Below are 9,942 nucleotides of genomic sequence, written 5' to 3' on the forward strand. Positions count from 1 at the left end.
CAAAGTCAGGCCTATTGAGGCCTCCGCTATTGCCTCTACAGAGGCCCGATGTTCCTGGCCGTTCTGGCCGGGTGGTGTTGCCCCGGCGTCGAGCGAGTCCTTTCAGCGGCTGGGCCACATGGAACGGCCGCTTCCTAACCGACAAGGCCGCGCCGGTTTGGAGCTCCCAGGCTCCCGATGTTGAAGTCGGCGCCGCCCGCTCCGCTCCGCAGACCCGCAGCCCGGAGGTGTTGATCTCGGCGGTCACAGCTCACCGGAGCTCCAGCGCGTCGATCCAGCGCGGCGACCCAGGCAAGGCATCGCCCGCTCCGCTCCACGATAGCGCTCCAGCGCTGTGCCGCCACCGAAGCCGAGGTGCTGGGCGGTCCCCGCCAGGAAATGGCGCTCCACGCCCGCTAGTAGGCCACGAGGACGGGTCGACGGGGCAGCCCGGAGAAAAAGCTGCCTCACCGACCAGGTAGGGACCTAGAAATATTATTACCCCCTACCCCCCACATTAAAAAGTATATCTCTCCCACAAACAGGGCACAGGACTAACTAAAACTGCAAAAGAAAAGTGAATTAAACGAACGGCTGCTGGTTAGCAGCCATTCCCCAAGATGGCTCCTCCTATATGGTTGAGGAACCAATATTGTCACTGTCTCACAGTGACAGAGACCTTGGTACAGACTCGCTTGGCCTGAGTACGGGATCAAGAACCACAGTTTTAAGCTGAGGGGGCAAAGGTTTATTAGGAACCTGAAGGGTAACCTTTTCACACAAAGGGTTTTAGGTGTACAGAATTAACTGCTGGAGGAGGTAGTTGAGGCAGGGACTATCGCAATGTTTGAGAACCATTTAGACAGGTACATGGATAGGGCAGGTTTGGAGGGATATGGGCCAAATGCAGGCAGGTGGGACTAGTGCAGATGGGGCATGTTGGCCGGTGTGGCCAAGTTGGGCTGAAGGGCCTGTTTCTACACTGTATCACTTTATGACACTTTATGACTATAGGGGGAATTTCGGGTTGGAACCCATCATCAGACTGAAAGTAGACTTCTACTTTGATTCTGAAGAAGGGTCCCGACCCGAAAAGTCACCTGTAGTTTTTCTCCAGAGATGCTGCTTGACCTGCTGAGTTACTCCAGCATTTTGTGTCGACCTTCCGTCATGGTGGCACAGCGGTAGAGTTGCTGCCTTACAGCGAATGCAGCGCCGGAGACCCGGGTTCAATCCCGACTACGGGTGCTGTCTGTGCGGAGTTTGTACGTTCTCCCCGTGACCTGCGTGGGTTTTCTCTGAGATCTTCGGTTTCCTCCCACATTCCACTGATGTGCAGGTTTGTAGGTTAATTGGCCTGGTAAAAATGTAAAAAACATTTTTTTTCTTTAAATTGTCCCTAGTGGGGGTAGGATAGTGTTAATGTGCGGGGATGACTGGACGGCACGGACCCGGTGGGCCGAAGGGCCTGTTTCCACGCTGTATCTCTAAACTAAAACTAAACCAGCATCTCCAGTTCCTTCCTCCTCGTGTATGGGTTCCTTCCTTCTGTTGGAGACGGACTCCATCGACGAGGCTTGCAACAGTGAGGCTGGAGAGGTGACATGGATGGCTAGTGCAGCTATAACTGGAGACAGCAGAAGTGAGGAGCTTGTAGATGGGTGAACTGGCATAATGCCTCCATGCCTTAAAGGAAGGTTGCAGGAGGCATCCCAAAGATACAAAGATGTCCATGAGAGGAAATAGATGTTGGTTGGAGGTAACCGTTCCAGATTATTGAGCGAGTGGCCGACCGAACTCTGGACTTTGTATAATGGCACCAAAACATGATGATGCTCGCATGCTTAGTATTTGCAAAAAGACTTTCATTGTTCAGTTGCTTATGTGTCAAAAAAAAGCGCCATTGAACAAAGCACTATTGTATTCGCTGGAATTTAGAAGGATGAGGGGGATCATATAGAAACATGTAAAATTCTTAAGGGATTGGACATGCTAGATGCAGGAAAAATGTCCCCAATGTTGGGGGTCCAGAACCAGGGGTCACAGTTTAAAAATAAGGGGCAGGCCATTTAGGACTGGGGTGAGGAAAAGGCTTATCCACCGGATTGTTGTGAATCTGTGGAATTCACTGCTGCAGAAGGCTGTGGAAGCCAAGAGTGGATATTTTTAAAGCAGAGATCGACAGATTCTTGATTAGTTCTGGTGTCAAGGGTTAATGGGGAGAAGGCAGGAGAATGGGGGTTGAGAGGGAGAGATTGGATGGCGGAGTAGGCTCGATGGGCCGAATGGCCTGATTCTGCTGGTATGACTGATGAACAAGAATCATCGAGGCAAGGAAGATTATGGGCCTGGTGAGATGTGGGAATGCCAGTCCATGGATAGCGGGATATGCCTGTAACTCATAGGATAAGAGTAGGATGGTTCAGCAGGAATGGTATGGCATTTTACAGACACGCTAATGCTGGAATCATGGGCCTGTCACACTGAGGCTAATTTTTCGGCAACTACAGGCGACTAGATTGTTGCCACATGTTCACCGGTGGTCGCCGTGAGTCGTCTCCTCAGTCGCGCATGAAGTCGTAGCGTCTTTCTGGTCACCGCTAAATTCTCAACACTTTAAAAACATTTCGGCGACAGTGGGTTTGATGCCAATGAGCGTAGCTTGACTTCTCCTGACGTAGGTGCTGTCGTAGGTTGTCGCCAGGATGATGTAGGTTGTCGCCGGTTTTTCGGCGACCTGCTACGGCTATGGCAGTCGCTGGCAGTCGTCTAAAAAATCGCCAAGTGGGACAGGCCCATCATGAGCAAAGCACAAAGAGCTGTGGGTTCCTCCACAGATGCTGTCTCAGGCACTTTGTTCAGTTTAGATTAGAGGCACAACATGGAAACAAGCATTGTCTGAAGAAATGGTCTCGATCCGAAACGTCACCTATTCCCTTTCTCCAGGGATGCTCACTGACCCGCTGAGTTACACCAGACACATTTTTGTGTCTATCTCTGACCATCGATCACCTGTTCACACTAGTTCTATGTTATCCCACTTTCCCATCCACTCCCTACACACTGGGCCAATTGACGTGCAAACAAGCACGTCTTTGGGATGCGGGAGGAAACTGGAGCACCCGGAGGAAACCCACGTAGACACAGGGTTAACGAGCAAACTCCACACGGACAGCAACCAAGGTCAGGATCGAACCCGGGTCTCTAGCGTGATGAGGCAGTAACTCTACCTGTTTCGCTTTTGTGCCGCCTTTTGTTCTTTATAAAAAGTGTTAGTCAGGCCACATCTTTCTCATCGGGAAGGCCGGCTCCATCCTGGGGGTGGAGTTGGAGTTGGATTCACGGGAGGTGGTCTTGGAGGGGAGGATGCTCCTCAAACTGCGGAGCATCCCGGACAATACAGCTCACCCCCTCCATGACACACTGGTCAACCTGAGGAGCACCTCCCTAGATGCTGCTGCACCCGCTGAGTTTCCCCAGCAATTTTGTGTACCTTCGATATTCCAGCATCTGCAGTTCCCTTTTGAACACCTTCAGCAACAGACTGATTCCACCAAGATGCAGCACAGAACGCCACAGGAGATCCTCCTTCCCTGTGGCTATCAAACTGTACAACTCCTCCCCCTTCTGTCATGGGGTAGACTGACTCCCCTCCCCCCCCCACCCCTCTTTGCACATCCCCAATCCTTTTCACTGGTCACTTTAATCTCATGTTTAATGTATTTTGTGTTTTTATGACTGTGGGCAGATCAATTTCCCTCCTGGGATAAATAAAGTTCTGTCGTATTGTACCGTATCGTATCGTAATGTTTTGTACCTCCAGGGCTGAAGAAGGGTCCCAGACCGAAACGTCACCTATTCATGTTCTCCAGAGATGCCGTTGAGTTACTCCAGCACTTTATGTGTTTTTTGGTAAACCAGCATCTGCAGTTCCTTGTGAACCACAGCTGCCGAGAAACAATGCAATAGGGAAGGTGCGGAGAATTTTATCAAGGCTGTCAAATTAGAGTTTTGAAGAAAGATCAGCACGGCTGAGTGGAAATTTGATTGAGACAATTTTAAAAAGGGCGCAACTGTTTCGGGCGGCACAGTGGCGCGGTGTTTGAGCCGTTGCCTCACAGCGCCAGAGGCCCGGCTTCGATCCTGACCCTCGGGTGCTCTGTGGGTGTGGAGTTTGCACGTTCTCCCTGTGACCCGCGTGGATTTCCTTCGAGTGCTCTAGTTTCTTCCCACATCCCAAAGATGTGTGGGTTTGTAGGTTAATTGGCCCTCTGTATGTTCTTCCTAGTGCGTAAGGAGCGGATGAGAAGGTGGGATAACATAGAACTGGTGTGAACTGGTGTGTTCGATGGTTGGCGTGGACTCGGTGGGATGATGTTTCACAAAGAGATCTGAAGAAGACTGTCTGAAGAAGGGTCTCAACCCGAAGCCCCACCTATTCCTTTTCTCCAGAGATGCTGCCTGACCTGTTGCGTTACTCCAGCATTAGCATCAGATTAGTTTAGAGATACAGCAGGGAAAAGGGCCCTTCGGCCCATTATGTATGCAATCTCCGCACACTAACACTATCCTACATACACCAGGGACAATTTCCATTTATACCAAGCCAATTAAACTCTAAACCTGTACGTCTTTGGAATGTGGGAGGAAACCGAAAATCTTGGAGAAAACCCACGCAGGTCACGGGGAGAACGTACAAACTCCATGCAGACAGCACCCGTAGTCGGGATCGAACCCGGGCCTCGAGCACTATGAGGCAGCAACTCTACCGCTGCGCCACCGTGACGCCTTTCTGTGTCTATATTTAGTGTTCTGATACTAAAAATCAGTATTCTTATAGAGGTGTATAAAATCATGAGAGGAATAGATCGGGTAGATGCACTGAGTCTCTTGCCCAGAGTAGGGGAATCGAGGACCAGAGGACATAGATTTAAGGTGAAGGGGGAAAGATTTAATAGGAATCTGAGGGGTAACCTTTTCACACAAAGGGTGGTGGATGTATGGAACAAGCTGCCAGAGGAGGTAGTTGAGGCTGGGACTATCCCAACGTTTAAGAAACAGTTAGACAGGTACATGGATAGGACAGGTTTGGAGGGATATGGACCAAACGCGGGCAGGTGGGACTAGTGTAGCTGGGACATTGTTGGGCGGTGTGGGCGAGTTGGGCTGTTTCCACACTGTATCACTCTGACTCCACACAGTTCCCAAGCTGTATCTCTAAACTAAACCAAGGACATATTCCCTTTGACAGAGAAGGCTGTAATTGAGATCCAGTTGAGAACCTGTAAGGAAAATATTTATCCACCCGGACTTATTGGGGCCTGAAATTCTTTGTGTGAGGATGTTAGAGGCAGGCAGCTTGATTGCGTTTGAAATCCGTTGAGATGAGCATTTCAGGGTGCAAGCTGAGAGCAAGAGTGACGGATGGCTGGGAACAGTATTTTTGTACAGACAATGTACACACAATGGGCCGCCGGCTGTGCAGTAAATGTTCATGGTTCCACGATGCACAGTAGAACACTCACGAAGTTCAGCATGTCCCCAACAACTCTCACCAACTTCTACAGATGCGCCGTAGAAAGCATTTTATCCAGATGCATCCCAGCACGGTTTGGGATCAGCTCCATCCCAGACCGCAAGAAATTGTAGCAAATTGTGGACACAGCCCAGACCATCACACAAACCAACCTCCTTGCCATTGACTCCATCTACACCTCATGCTGCCTCGGCAAGGCCAGCAGCATAATCAAGGATGAGTCGCAACCTGACCACTCCCTCCTCTCCCCTCTCCCATCGGGCAAAAGGTACAGAAGTGTGAAAACGCACACCTCCATATTCCGGGACAGTTTCTTCCCAGCTGTTATCAGGCAACTGAATCATCCTACCACAACCAGAGAGCAGTGCTGAACTACTATCTACCTCAATGGTGACCCTCGGACTATCCTTGATCGGACTTAACGGGCTTTACCTTGCACTAAACGTTATTCCCTTTATCATGTATCTATACAATGTAAACGGCTCGACTGTAATCATGTATTGTCTTTCCACTGACTGGTTAGCTAGCATGCAACAAAAGCTTTTCACTGTACCTTGGTAAACGTGACGATAAATTAAACACAAACTGAATTGAAACTGAAACACTGAACCTTCTGAAGATGATTTAATGTGAAGCAGGGACGTTTTATGGATTTCTAAAGGGAAAGATCTCCATTTGACAACATAAACGAGATGGCTTCAGAGTTATAGACTGACATAAAAGTGAAAGGTGAAAGATACTAAAGACAAAATAAGACTCTGATCATGGTGAAAGGAATGGATACAAAGGCCAGCGACTGGCTATAAAATGAATAGCTGGAATTATTATAAGGGTGAGCGGTTTGAATAAATTGGATTTTTGGAGGGTGACCTCATTGAAACTTACAGAATAATGAAAGGCATAGATGGAGTGGATGTGGAAAGGATGTTTCCACTGGTGGGAGTCTAGGACCATAGGTCATAGCCTCAGTATTAAAGGGCGCTCTTGTAAGAAGGAGGTGATAGTGAATCTGTGGATATCATTGCCCCAGAGCGCTGTGGAGGCCAGGTCAGTGGATATTATTAAGGCAGAGATAGACAAATTTTGGTTAGAACCGGTGTCAAGGGTTATGGGGAGAAGGCAGGAAAATGGGATGAGGAGGCTGAGATCAGCCACGATTGAATGGCAGAATGGACGCAATGGGCCAAATGGCCGAATTCTGCTCCTATAACTAGTGACTTGTGAACTTGTGGATGTCAGAATAGAAAAGAAACACAAGCCGGTCACGGTGACGCAGCGGGTAGAGCTGCTCCCTTGCAGCGCCGGAGACCCGGGTTCGATCCCGACTACGGGCGCTGCCTGCACGGAGTTTGTACGTTCTCCCCGTGACCGCGTGGGTTTTCTCCAAGATCTTCGGTTTCCTCCCACACTCCAAAGACGCACAGGTTTGTAGCTTAATTGGCTTGGTATGAATGTAATTGTCCCTAGTGTGTATAGGTAAAAAGTTTTAAAGTGCGGGGATCGCTGGTCGGTGCGGACTAGGGTGGGCGGAAGGGCCTGTTTCCGCGCTGTATCTCTAAAATAACCAATGTGGGTAAGACAACACTGGGAACTGGCAGGTGTTTGCAAGTCATGTGAAATCCCTTAACACGGTGATATTGTAAACAAGGATGAAGAGATGACAGATATATTATCTCGTTTCATTATGATAGTGTATTCACTGGGGGAAATAGGATTACGTGCTTACAATCCATCCCCAAAATGCAGGAGTAACACAACGTGTCAGGCAGGATCTCTGGAGGACATGGGTAGATGACCTTTCAGGTCTGGACCCTTCTGCAGATTTATTGTGATGGGGGGGGAGAAGAAAGCTGGAAGAGATGAGAGATGAGATTAGTGATAGGTGAGTTTTTCAAATTTTTTTATTTTTATTTTTTATTTATTTATTAGAAGTAGACATATTATAAAATGTAGTTACATATTATAGTAAAAAAACTTTTCATATACATCAGTCATACATTATTAAAATTTTCCATTATCAATTACTTCTGCTTCTAGTGTTTTTATTTTTTATAGAAAGAGGGAAAAAGAGAGGGTAGAAAGTTACAAATAAAAAAGAAAGAAAAAAAAAAAATCACAACAGAAAAACAAGGGAGGTGGAATGGGTTACCTGTAATACATCAATGGAGATAGGTTCGTAGGTTATAAAGTATAGCTTTTCATCTGTTCCTGAGTTCAAGTTTCAGTTGGGTCCTCGTGCTGTGCCAATCTATCCCTTCAGATAGTTAATGAATGGAGCCCAAATTTTATGGAAAAGATCTTGTTTGTCCACTAAGACAAGTCTAATTCTTTCTAAGTATAGGGTCTCCGACATTTCCGTAATCCACATTTTAATTGTGGGGGTTGTAGGGCCTTTCCAGAATTTTAATATTAATTTTTTCCCGGTTATTATACTGTAGTTGAGGAAATTTATTTGGTTTGTTGTGAGTGTTAAGCTTTGTTCTGATATTCCAAGTATTATTAATTTTGTGTCTGGGACCAGTTTTGTATTAATAACTTCTGAAGTTATTTCAAAAATATCAGTCCAGAAATGTTTAAGTTTTATACAGTTTGCAAACGTATGTGTTAAATTAGCCTCTAGATGTAGACATTTATCACAAATAGGAGAGATTTGTGGGAAGATTCTATTTAGTTTTATTTTAGTGTAGTCTATGTAAGACCTTGAATTGTATTAAAGTATGTCTGGCATTTAATGAACATTGATGTATTTGTTGTAAACTTTCGTCCCACATACCTTTCGTGATAGGGTGACCTATTTCATTTTCCCATTTGTATCTATATGGTTCGGTCGGTGGTACCTCGTTGTTTAGTAGGGTGTTATAAATATAAGCTATTAGTTTTTCAGTATTAGGATGCTTGTTCAGACATTCATCAAGAATTTCTGATTCCCTATTCCTGTAGACTTGTGTATTAGATTTAACATAATCTCTAATTTGTAGATATCTGAAGAAATTATTTGAGTGCAGTCCATAATTCTGTTGTAACTCTTGAAATGAAAGAAAAGTACCTTTCCCATAAAGATGTCCTATATTTTTGATTCCATAATTTTTCCATTGTATGAAACCTTTGTCCATAAAGGATGATTTGAATAAAGGATTATTTACAATGGGAAGGCAGAGTGGTATATTATTCAATTTTAAATCTTTTTTTATTTGTTTCCAAATTCGTATTCCACTATGTATTATGGGATTTTCTTTATAGGTTTTTTGTGCAGTTTTGTGGGGGCAAATATGATCGGTCCAATTTCAAAAGGTAGACAGTCTTCCTTTTCCATCATTAGCCAATCTGGTTGTTGATCCATTTCTTCCAGCCAGAAATTCATGTTTTTAATATGGACTGCCCAAAAATAAAATAAGAAATTTGGCAAAGCCAAACCTCCATTTATCTTTGATTTACATAAATGTTTTTTACTTATTCTATGATTCTTATAATCCCAGACAAAACTTGTAACAATGGAATCGACTTTTTTGAAAAAACTTTTTGGGATATATATCGGAATTAATTGAAGTAGGTACAGCAGTTGCGGTAAAAAAATCATTTTTATAGCATTAATTCTCCCAAGCATAGAAATGGGGAGTGTTTTCCAATATTGAATATTCTTATGTAGTTTATTCAGTAAGGGTGGGAAATTTAGTTTAAATAAAGAGGTATATGTCTTAGTTACATAGATTCCTAAGTATTTAAATTTATCTTTAACTATTTTAAAAGGGGATTGTCGTATTGTATGTAAATTGAATTTTGTTATTGGCATGATTTCGCTTTTATTCCAATTAATTCTATATCCCGAAAACTGACCAAATTGAGTTATTAGATTTAATAGGTTTGGAATACTAGTTTCTAATTTTGTAATATATATTAGTATATCATCTGCATATAAGGAGATTTTATTCCTTGTGTCTCTAGTATTGTATCCAAATATTCCTGGATGGTTTCTAACGCTTTCTGCTAGGGGTTCGATTGCAAGAGCAAATAATAGTGGGGATAGTGAGCATCCTTGTCTACAGCCTCTAGAGAGATTAAATTTAGTTGATAACATTTTGTTTGTTAATATTCTAGCTGTTGGATTAGAATATAACAATTTAACCCATGTACAGTACTTCTCTCCTAGTTGAAATTTTTCCATCACCGAAAATAAATATGGCCATTCTACCTGGTCAAATGCTGTGTGTCAGTCTCAGTCTACCTCATGACAGAAGGGGGAGTTGTACAGTGTGATAGCCACAGGGAAGAAGGATCTCCTGTGGCGTTCTGTGCTAACCATATAACCATATAACAATTACAGCACGGAAACAGGCCATCTCGGCCCTACAAGTCCATACCGAACAATTATTTTCCCTTAGCCCCACCTGCCTGCACTCATACCATAACCCTCCATTCCCTTCTCATCC

This window comes from Amblyraja radiata, chromosome 5 (genome assembly GCF_010909765.2).
Source record: "Amblyraja radiata isolate CabotCenter1 chromosome 5, sAmbRad1.1.pri, whole genome shotgun sequence".
NCBI lineage: Eukaryota > Metazoa > Chordata > Chondrichthyes > Rajiformes > Rajidae > Amblyraja > Amblyraja radiata.